Source organism: Corvus cornix, chromosome 27 (assembly GCF_000738735.6).
Source record: "Corvus cornix cornix isolate S_Up_H32 chromosome 27, ASM73873v5, whole genome shotgun sequence".
NCBI lineage: Eukaryota > Metazoa > Chordata > Aves > Passeriformes > Corvidae > Corvus > Corvus cornix.
Window position 1 is genome coordinate 3,933,102 of NC_046355.1, and position 11,791 is coordinate 3,944,892.

At 50.5% G+C, this 11,791-nt stretch overlaps 1 long non-coding RNA gene across 5 annotated transcripts; it reads right to left on the reverse strand.

The window, feature by feature from the left end:
• Positions 1-311: 311 nt before the first annotated feature.
• On the reverse strand, positions 312-5,712 carry LOC120411366. Of its 5 annotated transcripts, none has more exons than XR_005603697.1 (6): positions 5,628-5,712; positions 3,150-3,274; positions 2,557-2,751; positions 2,010-2,196; positions 1,779-1,934; positions 312-938 (listed from the first exon to the last, which is right to left on the reverse strand). It is a non-coding gene; the product is annotated as an uncharacterized LOC120411366 (long non-coding RNA). The 5 variants fall into 5 exon arrangements; XR_005603694.1 differs by lacking the exon at positions 1,779-1,934 and adding an exon at positions 1,022-1,495 and having other exon boundaries at positions 313-938; XR_005603696.1 differs by having other exon boundaries at positions 313-938; positions 1,779-1,918.
• Positions 5,713-11,791: the final 6,079 nt, after the last annotated feature.

The window sequence follows — 11,791 nt, forward strand, 5'->3', positions numbered from 1 at the left end:
TATCCTTCTGGGAGAATAAAGGAATCCAATGCTGCCTTAATCCTGCCTGCTGCCTCGGAGTCTGGATTTCCAGAATCCATCTCCTGGCCCAGCATGGGAAGGGTTGTCCAGCGCTGGAACAGCTGCCCAGGGCAGTGGTGGAGTCACCAACCCTGGAAGTGCTCATAAAATACATGAATATGGCACTTGAGTGTTCATAAAATACATGGGTAAATACATGAGTAAATATAGGGATAAATACATGGGTAAATACGTGGATAAATATATGGATAAATGTATATGGATAAACATATATGGATAATCCATGGATAAATATATGGATAAACATATATGGATAAATACAGACCTTGCCTCCCTGAACACCAGGAGAGCCGGTGTTTTACTCAGATCCCAGTGCCCTGCACGGCTGCGCGGACACGAGTGCAGGCCGATTGCTCCGCCCAGCACCATCCCTCATTTTCCTCCCACAGCTCCCCAAGCAGCCCCAAACCACCCCAGCGTGTCTGTGCCGGGGCCAGGGCCTGCCCCGAGCCCGACCAGAGGCTGTCACTCAGCCCTGCACCAGCTCCCACCCCCGGGTGAGCTGGGAATGCACTGAGAGCTCGGCTCCCCGGGCTCCCCAGCACCCAAACCGGTCCTCACACACACAGAAATGCCCAACCTGCCCCTCTGGGCACAGCCAAACACCACAATTCCATCATCCCCAAGGAACTCTGGCACTTGCCTCTTCACCTCTGCCCATTTCCAGTAGCCGGGGCTAGGACCGGCCTGTCAGAAAGAGCATTCCCTAGCCAGTTCATCCCAGCCCAGAGGAGAAGAGGAGCCTGTCCCTGACCCACACCATGGGCAGGACAAGGGGGGCCCTAGCTGGCTTTGCCTACTCTAACACCAAAGCTCTTGGTCCCAAAGATGGGGCGAGTTCAGTGGTTTTTCCTGTCCTGAAAGAGAGCAGAAAAGGGAAGTTAATCCCACTGTGGAATCCAAGACTCCTGCATTTCATATTTCTGCTCTGATTGCTCACCGTGCAGTTTTATCCATGGGAAAAAAAAGGAGAATGACACCATATCAAATAAAAAGTGCCCTTTTCGAGCATTTTTTTTCCAGGCATTAAAAGGATGCTCATTTCTCTTCTAGCATTGTTTCCCTCATTTTAGGAGAACCGTTTTCATCCCAGACCCCACTCGTCAGTTATTCGATCCTCTGGCACTGGATTTGGACAAAGGAAGGGACGCACCCGGATCGCAGGAAATCACTGAGAGAAAACCCTTCCAAAACCTGACAGAGAAAAACAACAGGACATGCAGGAAGACACATCCCTCATTTGCACGTCCGGAGTGCTTTTCTAAAGACTTCTCTGCATCTGGATGCTCTTTGCTCTTGGCTTTCTTTACAAGAATGCATTTGCTGCTAAACACGTCTCAGACCCTTACTTGATCGGGATAAGGTGGGATGGAGATGAAGACTCACACAGGGAATAGCCAGGGAGATGCAGGGCCTGGGAACATCAAGGACGGAGAAGAGATGGAACAGGGATTGTTTTTCTTGTTTAGAGCCAGCAGTGCTGTGAGCTTGGAGAACACACGGCACCGCAGGGATCCAGGGCAGGAGCGGGATAACTCCGGGATAAGGGGAATCTGCTCCCACTCCAGGGCTGTGCCAGTGAAGGAGGGGAATTTTTTAGTGCCTTCATTGCACACAAAAACCAAACCCAGCACCACCGAGCTGGACTTTCGTGAGCTGCAAAACAGAGCGGCCCCTGGCCTTTGGGGGAACACAACCTCCCCGAGTCACGGAGCCAGGGGATGACACTTGGGAATGATCCTTGCTGCCTGCAGGCAAATCAGATGAGGAAGCCACAGGAGCTCTGGGGTTTCCTGCTCTTCCTGCAACGCCATCGGTCCAGACCAGGAGACCTTTCCTGGAACAGATCTTCCCTGTAAAGGGAGCTGCACCAAAGCTCAAGCCCTCATTTAGAGACCCTTGGAAAAGCAAAGGTGAGAGGGGATTACCTGGAGCCCCAGGGGACCGAGGTGAAGGCGATGAAGAAGCAGACAGCAAAGTGCTTCCACTGCTTCTCACTCCAGCAAGGGGAACATCCCTGGAATTTCATGTCCAGCGTCGCTCCCAAACCCCACAGGTGAACCCACAAGACTGATCTCCTTCAAACTTCCAGCAGCACAGACCCACCGGGAGGAACTGCAATCCAAGGACACACATCAGCAACCGTCTTCCCGCTTGCCGCTCTCTCCACATTTTCCCTTTCCAGTGGGATGCAGGTGCCACCCCCCAGAGGCAGGAGAACTGCCTTGCAATCCAGTACAAAACCTGCCTGGAAAGCCCAGGATGCCCGCAGCCAGCAGCCGTTTCTCCTGGAGCTCCTGCTGACAGGCATTTGAAGCCTGCTGTGCCTCACAGCTGCTTTTCTGCCAAGGGCATTCCCATCTTTTCTTTTTTAGCCCAAATAAAGGTTTGCAAAGCTGAGTTTTGTGAGAAGTGCTTCATATTTGGATTATTCTTAACTTAGAGTTTCCCTTGGCACCAAAATCAGGGGCTCACCTTTTGCTTGGAGCTTGGCTGAAGTCCTCAGCAATGCCAGGGAATGTGGCCATTGGAGGCTTTGGGCAGATTTGGCTCATCTACCTTTTTAGGCTTTGTTTCTTTCTCTCAGCCTTCCCACTGGATTGTGGCTTCCGAGGAATACGTAAAATCCCATTCCATTCCTATTCTTTTGGACAATTTTTTATACCGTTCCTGTACAAAACGAGGCCCCCTGTTTGGATGCTTTTCCCCACCGTTCCCCGGCAGTTTTATCTGCCACTGCATTCCCTGCGTTGGTTGGGCTCTTCCCAGATCTCTGAGCTCCTTCACAAGGCAGGAGATCGATTTGGCCCAGGAACTAAACCCTCCCGAGGAATTGTCTGATGCCATCTCCGCATTTGACAGCTGATCCTTGTGCTCAAAGGATCCCTCTTTCTTCCCTTCAGCCAATTCCAAGGCTCGCTGCCCCCAGCTGGGATCAGTTCCCAGTCTGATCCCTGCAGTCTTCCCTGCCGGGATCCTGCTCAGGAATCCATGGGCTACAAATGTAAGAATTAAATCTCCCCACCCCTGCCCACTTCTAATTCCAAAGGATTTGGTGTCTGCCTTACCTGGCTGGAGCCTGCTTCCAACTCTGTTCTTGCTGCTTCTGCTGCTTTCCATTTCCCAGGAATTCCACCGACGGAGCGACAGCGTTTTCCACCTCCTCCAGGATTCCCTCTGTTGCGTTTGGGTGCTGGAAGGATATCAAAACCAGGGTCTCTAGGGCTTTACTATCAGGAAATTACATCCCCGGATTTGTTCATTTCCAAATATTATCTCTTCCCAACAAAGCACTGGGCATCCAAGGAATACAGAAAGTGATGGGCTGACCACTGCTTACTCCTCTGGAATGTCAGAGCTTGGAAAAAAAGGGCAGTTGAGGCTTCTCCTGGTGCTGCCTGTGAGGTGTATTTTACTTAAGAGCCCCTTCCCGTGTCTTTCCCTGTATCCACCAAAAAATCCACCCGTTCATTCCCCAGCTGCTTGCTTCCTCCCTCTTTTCCTGTATCCAACAGAATTTTAACAGGTGAATATTCCCCTCTACAAGAGCACCTTTCATTCCAAACCTAAGAACAAACGAATCACTTTCCTTCAACCTTCCTTATTAGGATTGCACTGAGAGCAGTGGATGGAAAATGATCCTCTCCTGGTCCCTGCTGGATTCCCGGAGCAGGGATTCTTTCCCTCTTTCCCCCCCCCGGTGCCCTCCTCCCCCTCCCGCCCCACCCCGCACCCTTTCAGGCTTTGTTCCACAGCTTTTGCCTCCAGACCTCAGATCCTTTCGTTCTCCAGGAGCTCCCAGCAGCTCCACAGCCTTTCCTCTCCCATCCTGATCATTTCTCCAAGAATGGAGCTCTGCATTTCAATTGCCTTCTCTTTTCTCTGACAATTCCCACCAATCCAGACCTAAAGCTGACACAAGGAACACTCGGTGCCCACAAATCCAAACCCAGACCCGGCCATCCCTAAACCAGCAACTCCCGGACAATTTGCGTTCATTCCAACCTAACACTGAGGACTCACCCAATCCTTCAAAATTCCCAAGAAATATCCCGTTGCCTTCACAGTTCCCAGGGGATTCTGCTTCGCGCTCACACGGATTTGGGACTTCCCTGAAAAAACCCGTGCAGGGCACGCTGGAATCCCCGATCCCGTGAATCCAGGGAGCGTTAAAAGCTCGGTCCAGCCTGGGCCCCCGGAAATTTTTTGCCAAATATCCCCCAAGTCCTCGGGATAACAGAACTCTCTGGTACTGCATTTTTGGCGTTGGAAAGCCTGGAATTACTTTATTCCTAGTGCTGGGCTCTGCATATGGCCGAGAAAATCCCGGCCTCCACACAGACCCAGATTCCAAACTTTTTGATACATTTCAGCAAACCGAGAAATTCACCTTCCCTGCTTCTTCTTAAGGGCATCCTTCTCTTCCATTACCCGGCGGGCTCTCTCCCACTGGGTTTTTCCCTTCCCATGCTAATTAGTCCCTACTTCCAGGAGGTTTAGGCACCTTTCTTCCCTGGGAGGGATTTCTTAACACAGCTACCGAGGCTTTGGGAGTCTTCTTTATCTCCTACTTTCTGCAAAAACACCCTGTGATCCATAAATGCCACAATCCAGACGCCCAACTTCAACAAGACATCCTTTTTACCTAAAAACACACTCTCAACTCTTAGATCTTTTAAAGTTTTACCCCCGCAAAATTCCCCTATTTTTCCACCACTGAATTCCTCAGTCCTGCTTCCAAGGATTTCTTGAATACCACGGGGCTTTTCTCAACATTTACCCCCACGACCTTCCCTACGTGCCCACTGCTCATCACCTCATTTTTCCCTCAATGTGTTCGTTCTCCACCCCAGAGAGTTTGTCAAGTGTTGCCTCCAAAATGTTCCCCATCTGTCCACTACTGAGTTCCCCATTTTGCCTCCAAATATTCCTTCTGTCCCCTCCAGATTGCATCCACTTTTACCCCCAACATTTTACTTGCTCTACAATATTGATTAAACCTTTTCCACCCCAAAAATGTGCATTCTCTCCCTTAAACAGCACCTCAGCTTTTCCCTCAAAAACGCCCCAGAGAGAAACTCAGATTCAGCCCCCAAACTCCCATTTTCCTACACAAACAGTTCTTGTGGCCCCTCTCAATTCCCCCAGGCTTTCAGCTAAAGGAAGAACTGGAAGCCTATTCCCTCATCTCCGCCCCTGTTTTGCTTTCCCGGAAAACCTTGCGATCCCACACTTTCTCCAAGAGATCTGCTGGGAGTACTGCAAGGTTTGCTCTGTCAGAGCGCATGGGGGGTTTACAGCACTTGTTCCTCTGCATCTTTACCCTTTCATCAGGTTTTCCCTGGAACGGTGTTGTGGGAGAAGCTTGGAATTACCAGAAATGGATCAGGTTCACATTTTTTCCCCACCAGTTTTTATCTGGTTTGAAATTCCTGGAATTACCCTCAAATGTGCCCTAGAACACTGCTGTGAAAGGATCAATGAGAAACCTGAAAGCAGAAAACCACCTCCAGCAGCAGCTCGAATGATCCCATTTCTGTTCTTACCTGGTCCTGCCAGAGCTCCCAACAGCCATTCCCATTCCGAAACAAGAGCTATGGAAGGCATTCCTGCTGTCCGTGAGGGTGAGGGCAGTTCTGGATGTTCTTTGCTGTGGAATCAGACAACAAACAGAGTGTAAATGATCTTGGTGGTCCCTTCCAAGCCAAACCACCCTGATTCCATGTGGATCAGCACCTGTCCCAGCTCCATTCCAGAAACCTCCTCCCACTAACCCAGAACTTTCCTTTTTCTGCTCAACATCAGGGATTTGCTGCCGAGTGCCCCGGGCAGGGGACCCTGCAGCCTTCCTGGACGCCTCAGCATTCCGGGACGCAGCATTCCCTGGGACGCCTCAGCATTCCCTGGGCCTCAGCATTCCCTGCGCTGCCCTCGCAGCATTCCCTGCCTCAGCATTCTGCGCTGCTGTTCCACGCCGATCCCGTGGGTCCAGCGCCTGTCCGGGCTGCAGTGCCGGGCTCTCCCCACAAGCGCAGCACCGGGGAGCGAGCAGCCCCCGGCCGGGTCCCGCTGCTCGGGCAGCTGCGCCTTGAACCCCGCCCTGAGCCGGCGGGGCCGTGAACACAGCGGGCACAAACCCCACCGCTCCCCTTTATTTCACCATCAGAGGCACAGGATCGCAGCATTTCCTGGGCTGGAAGGGACCCACAGGGAGCATCGAGTCCAAATCCTGGCCCTGCACCCCAAGAATCCCACCCTGTGCCCGAGAGCCTTGTCCAGACCAAACTCTTCCCCAAGATCCTGAAAACACAGAGGGGGCTGGAGAAGGATGACAATGGAGATTTTTATATAGATCTCCTTGTACGATCGTTAATATAATATTATTAGATAGTCCAGGAACCCATCCCTGTGCCTGGACACCCATCCCTGGGCCGGGACAGCCATCCCTGGGCCGGAATACCGATCCCCCGCGGCCCCCACCGGCCGCTCGGGGCTGTCCCCCTTCCCCGCTCACCTCCAAGCCCGGAGCACCCGCGCCGGTGCCCCCGGCCCGGCAGCGCTGCCCCCGCGGGCTCCCCGCCATTGCCGCTCCTGGCGAAGAAGGGCGGAAGTCACCAGTACCGCACCAATGTGGCTATTCGACCTTCTCAAGATGGTGGCCGGAAGGACCCCGCTCCGTCTATTTGGCTTGCCTGAATGCTCCGGCCTGCCCCAGGCCGCCGCTGACCCCACAGTCGGTATCCGCATAGCGGAAACGCCTCAGAAAATTGCGTGCAAGCGCTGGGCTGGCGTCGCGTCGGCGTTGCGTTCAGGCAGGCCCGAATAGACGCAGCTTGGGGGGGGGGGGGAGCCTTCCCTGCCGCCATACTTGAGAAGGTCAGAAAACAGTGGACACGACCGCCATCTTTAGTGTGGCGGTGACGTAACTTCCTTCCTTTGCCGCCATCTTGGGTGCTGGCAGAAAGCCACTTCCGGTCGAGCGCCATCTTTAGTGTGGTACACTTATGGCCCCCGCCGCCCCTCACAAGGACTTCTGTCTATTCGGGCTGCCTGAATCCGGCCGCGGACTCCGACGCCGGCCCGCGCGCTTTCCGCGAGATTTTCCGCGGTGCTTTCCCGGTGCGAGGACACGGCTGGTGGGGTCAGCCGGCCGCCGGAGGCGGGCGACTGCTACGCGACCAGCGGCAGGCATCGGCATGGGACACCTCTCGCAGGGGCCCTAGTGCGTCTGCCATCTTGAGTGTGGCGGAAGTGTAAACCACCCTCTGCAAGGTCCTGGCAGGTTCTAATAAAAACGTCACTTACGCCGTCCCGAGAGCGCCCAACTGCGCCTTCCTTTTCCGAGCCGCCTCCTTGAGAGCGACACGCGGGCGGCTCGATTCCGACCGTGCCGCCCGGGGTGCAGCCCCCGCCCGGTCGCGCTGCGACCGCGCCTCTGCTGCCGGCAAAACCGGCCCCGCCGGGCCGCCCCCCGCGCTGTCATTCGTCGCGGTCACCGCCCCGCACGGCGCCCGCTCCTTCCATAGCTGCGCCGCCGCTCATGCACGCCGTGTCCTCGACGCTCCGAACCGTCCTTCGCCCCTCCCCTCCGCTGACAGACCCAGCCCCGCTCGCTCCCGCTCCTTGCCCTGCCGCTCGGCAGCCACCGAGGCCGCCGCCCTCTCGGCTCAGCCGGCACCGCGGCCGGCAGCAGCGCCGGGGCGCAGTTTCGGGGGCGGCAGTGCCGCGCTCTCGCCACCAGGCGGCAGCAGCGCCCGCCCAGCTCAGCCCGGGGGCAGGGACAGAGCAGAGGCAAAAGCCGGCTTCTGGGCGCTCTGCAGCTCCTGCAGCCCGAGCGTCTCGGCTCCTGGGACCAGGCACTTGCTTCTTTCCTTCCTACAGAAAAACGCCGGCTCGTTATTCTCAAAACTTGCTGATCTCTATTCCCAGCTTCTTATATTCCTGTATGCGACAGAGTAGAGAGAGAGGGCTGGCTCATTTCAAAATGAATTTACATCTAAATCCGTAGCATTTGTCTATAGATGTAAAAATGAAGAACTTAACAGGTTTTAGTATTCTGCACACATCCCTCCCTGGGAGGAATGGTAAAAAGTTAAAAACAAATGAAATTTAAAAAGTAGAAAGTTAGAAACAAAGTTACAACGGCAGAAATTTAGAAACAAACAAAGAGGTAAAATACAAGAAACAAACAAATTTCTAAAGGTAGAAAGTTAAAAACAAACCAAGTTAGAAACAAAAAAAAAATTAGAAACAAACAAAATTAGAAAGGTAGAAATTTAGAAACAAAGTCAGAAAGGCAAGTGTTGAGCCTTTGACAGGGTACCCTTCCTTCTCGGACCAGGGTGAAAGAGCAGAGGAGGCTGCTATTCTGCTAAGTTCTTTATTTCACAGTCTCACAGCTGTCTTGAAGGCAGAGTTCGAATGGGGTTACATGATAAAGCCAAGCAGCAGCAGCAGGCAAAACCAGCTTCTTCTATATGCTCCATACACTATATTTTTTCTTACAGAAGTGTGGATTATATTTGTTAATTGACCAGTAAGATTAACACACGATTCTAGTTTTCTTTTTCTTAACCCATCCTGGTCTAATTCTAACAGTCGTAAGCCTCACACAAGTGTTACATCTGTATTACACAGATTTGCATATACAGTTTCTATCAGCTCTTACTGTTTATGTGAACGCTCCATCTAAAAAAGGTGAACAGTGTAATTCGATCTAGATTTTGTCTAAAGTAAAGAATTCTGTGAAAAGGTAACACTGCTGCAGCAAAAGCTGTGTTTAAGATCTCTGCTACAGCTTTTTCATGTTTAAGGCACTTAGCATATATTTCTACTAAAAGTTAAAAATCTGTATTTCTATTTCATTTTGGTGTGGCTTCATGGATGTCAGCTTGTCCAAAGGTTTTAATTCACACCTAATGGTTTGGCTTCCCTCTGGGCCTGAGGGAACTTCTCTAACAAGAAGGTTAGGAACAAAATTAGAAAGTAAAAAACAAATTTAGAAAGGCACAAAGTTAGAAATGTAGAGTGTTAGAAACAAACAAAGTTAGAAAGGTACAAATGGGGAGAAAAACAAAGGTATAAAATTTCAAAGTTACAAGCAAAGGCAGAAGGGGACAAATCTAGAAAGTTAGAAACAAACAAAGAGAGAAAGTCAGAGATGTAGAAAGTTAGAAACAAACAAAGGTAAAAATGAACAAAGGTAAAAAGAGAGAAAACTTAGGTGGTACAAAGTCATAAAAGTAGAAACGAAAAAGGTAGAAAGGCAGAAGGTCAGAATGGTAGAAATGAACGAATGTAGAAAGGTAGAAACGTAGAAATGAAGAAAGTTAGAAATGAAGAAAGATGGAAAGACAGAAAGTTCAAATGGTAGAAACAAACAAACATGTCAAGTTAGAAATTTAGAAAGGTAGAAAGCAACAAAGGTAGAAAAATAGAAAGGTAGAGAGTCAGAACCAAACAAAGGTAGAAAGTTAAAAAGGTAGAAATGAACAAAGGTAGGAAGTTGGAAAGGTAGAAAGCAACAAAGGTAGAAAAATAGAAAGGTAGAGAGTCAGAACCAAACAAAGGTAGAAAGTTAAAAAGGTAGAAATGAACAAAGGTAGGAAGTTGGAAAGGCAGAAAGTGCAGAGGCTGGCAGCAGCCATTCCAGCCTTAACTAGAGCCCTGTGTAGAAGAGTAACTTGTTACATTGATCTTCACTTTGATAAGGGCCTTCTGCTCTCTTGGGAAAGATGCAGACCAGGCAAATGACTACAGGTAGAAGCACCAGGTGTGACTGTTTTTCCTTCACCTCCCAGAAAGCTGGGGGGTTTCATGTCTGAGTCAGTGGCCTAGAAGGGGCAGAAAGTCTGCCCTGACAAGTGTGTGGGCATGTATCTGTTTTGTCTTTCCCTGTGCCCATTCCCAAAACTCTCTTAAAACTTTCCCAAAATAGAAACGCAGGAATACTGGGGCTTGTGTAATAAAGAGGGATCCTGCCTGAAGAAACAGTGGTCTCTGTTTGGTTTTTTCCAAGCTGCTACAGAAACAAACAAAGGTAGAAAGGTAAAAATGAACAAAGGAAGGAAGGTGAAAAAGGTAGTTCAAAATCTGTTTATGGCCCCATGAAAAAGAAAGTTGCTTTGAGCTGAAAACCTAAGGAGGCTTTAGGCTCTGTACAGTCCTGAATTAATGAAAGTTTCTGTTCTATTCCTAATTTTCAAAGCTTTTGAAGTCCATATTAATGTTTTGTTCCAGCCATTACCTGGCCTCGAAATCTGGGACCTCAGCCGTGCTGTTCCCTAATCCCAGGGATTACCCAGCCCTTCTTTCCCTTGCATCCTAAATACCACACAAAAAAAGGGCTGAAGGGCTCATTTCAATTTTATCTGCAGTGGTTTTATCTCAAAACTTCCTCAAGTGTTTCTCCATTTCTGTTTGAATCCAGGGGCGAGGGGAGCAGCTCCTTTGGAGCTGTGATTTTCCCAGATTTCCCAGGCTTTACAGGAAGGGGAGGAACACAAGGTCGTTTCCCTCAGTCAGGAATTTTGCTGTGGGAATTCAGCTGCTCTCCAGGCAGTTCTTCTGTCAAACCATTAATCAGCTCGGAAAAGTTGATTAATCCACGTAGGGACTGTGGCGAGGACACAAAGGAACTTTTCCATGATTTTGGGGCCTGAAGAGGGACTGAATTTCCCTCGAAGCTGGGAAGAGCCTGAGGATGATAAAGCAAAGGAGCAGCTTCATCTCTCCCTGGCAGAGAGCTCTGGGCTCCATTATGGATACAAATCAATCCCAGCAGGATTTCAAAGGGTTTCTTTAGGATGTCAGGTCCCTCTTTATCAGATCCCTGCTAGGATTCAGGGCCTGCCTGGTCATGGGGTGCTTTGATAAGGGCTGGATTTAAATCCCAGATCTGAGAGCAGACATGAAAGTTCCCTGGGTTTCTAGGGGGTTGAAAAACTCGAGCTGGATTTGCTGCAGAGCTGAAAAATCAGGATAAGAGAGAGCAAGGAGTGGCCAGCAGGCTCAGGCTCCTGATCACGGCCCTGGGATCCATGGGATCCATAGGATCCATGGCCTCTGGCACGCTGCTCCAGCACCCTGCAGGGTGACTGACAGCCAGGCAGGGGAAGGAGCCACCAGCAGCTCTGTGATGTGAACCATCATTCACCTTGCACGTGGCCAAAACAGCTACCAAGCACTGATGGACTGATTGAGTCTAAAATATCGGAGAGATCTCAGTTTGCACTCCAAATTCCCTGCAGCCTGTTCCCTTCCTGATCCATCCCTTGAAGCAGCAAGAGTGGAATTCCTTCCGTGGTTGCTCTTTCCCTCCTGTTTTCCACTCAACAAGAAAAAGCAGCCACATGAACAGGAGTAAAAGCCCCAAACCCACAAAAAAGCACATTCTCAGCATCACTAATCCCTGCCAAATTGCCAGGAACCTTCCAAAACTACATCCAAGCTTGGAAACAGGGATCCAGTTGTTTGTTTAAGCAGCTATTGATCCAGTCTCTTCCAGCTAATTAAACTATTCACTATTTAAACTAATTAAACTGCGCATCCTGCTCCTGGCAGCCAGAGGCAAAGAAGAAATCGTGTCTAGATTAAATGGTGATGGTGAATGTGCCCATGCCAGTCCTTGGAGAGGTTGGAATTGCATCCCTGTTCCTCTGCTCTCTTTTCCTTCCTTTTTCCTGCAGTGATTCCCACCCGGATTCCTCAG